The sequence below is a fragment of the Mirounga leonina genome, unplaced genomic scaffold (assembly GCF_011800145.1).
Source record: "Mirounga leonina isolate KUSES-001 unplaced genomic scaffold, KU_Mleo_1.0 Mir_53, whole genome shotgun sequence".
NCBI classification, from domain to species: Eukaryota; Metazoa; Chordata; class Mammalia; order Carnivora; family Phocidae; genus Mirounga; species Mirounga leonina.
In genome coordinates this window covers 80,607,146-80,608,681 of record NW_023270807.1, presented here as the reverse complement: position 1 = coordinate 80,608,681, position 1,536 = coordinate 80,607,146, and positions in this window count along the sequence as shown.

The window sequence follows — 1,536 nt, the reverse complement described above, 5'->3', positions numbered from 1 at the left end:
CACCTCTTCTTTATCCATTCATCTGTCGCTGGACATCTTGGCTCTTTCCACAGTTTGGCTATTGTGGACATTGCTGCTATAAACATTGGGGTGCATGTACCCCTTTGGATCCCTACATTTGTATCTTTGGGGTAAATACCCAGTAGTGCAATTGCTGGATCGTATGGTAGCTCTATTTTCAACTTTTTGAAGAACTTCCATACTGTTTTCCAGAGTGGCTGCACCAGCTTGCATTCCCACCAACAGTGTAGGAGGGACAGATGTTGGCAGGGGGTGTCAAGATCTTAAGTTAATCACATCTGCAAAATCCCTTTTGCTATCTAAATTAACATCTTCACGTGTCCAGGAATTCACCATGGACATCTTTTGGGGGCCATTATTTTGATACCACATTATTCATAATACTATCACTGTGCTGTATGCATTCAAACAGGGTTACAGAAGGGAGGGAGGTGAGGGAATGGGGTAACTGGGTGATGGGTATTAAGGAGGGCACGTGTTGGGATGAGCACTGGGAGTTATATGCAACTAATGAATCACTGAACACTACAACAAAAATTTATGATATACTATATCCTGGCTAACTGAACATAATAAAAAAAAGGATAGATGTAAAAAATGACACATTAATAGTTGCAGAGCAATAAACACACAATAAATTTCTGAGTATATCATTACAAAGTAATAGGTGTGTTTTCTATTAGTGGCTATAATACAACAGGAATTTATTCTATATCAGAAATGGTGGTTGGCAGTATCTTAATTAGTAATAATATTACTAATTAAAAATTAGAGCAATCTAATTTCATGGAGTGAAATCACAAAAAAAAATTAAGCAAAAAAGGAGAAAGATTTACATAAAGAGTACATGAATACTGCATGGAAACAGTGGGATGGAAGAACAAATAGTTTTCATTGGCTATTAGAACAAGAGGTAAAAAATCATCACAAACCTAGTAAAGTAGTCTTTGTATTTCTTGAGCTTTATGAGAATGCATTTCCTTTTCTCTCTGTGCATTATATTTATTCTTCCCTTGCTATATACTGTAATAGTAACGTGGTAGTCATGTTAGCTTTCATTTGTTTCACCCAAAATGTTTTTATTTCTCAGTCAATTTTTTAGTGCATAGATTTCACCTTATAGTCTAGTGACTTGTACAGTTTCTGATGGGATGTCAGTTGGAATCCTTACATTTATTCTTCTCTATGTAATTTGCCTCTATCTGGCAGTCTTCACTATGTTCTCTTTATCTTTGGGTCCCATCAGTTTGAGTAAGATGTGTCCAGGTGTGTTTGGGAGGGTGGATATAATTAATTAATTAATATTAATATTAATTCTGCTTGGTGTTCTCTCAGATTTTTAGCTCTAGGGGATTGATATTTTTCATTATTTTTGAAAAAATTTCCATCAATAGCTCTTCAAATATTACCACACCATTTTCTGTCCTTCCTCCTTCTGAGATTGCAAGTACACCAATGTTAGATTGCTTAATCACAAAGCTCTTTTTTCTCTGTTCTGATTTTCTACTCTTTTTC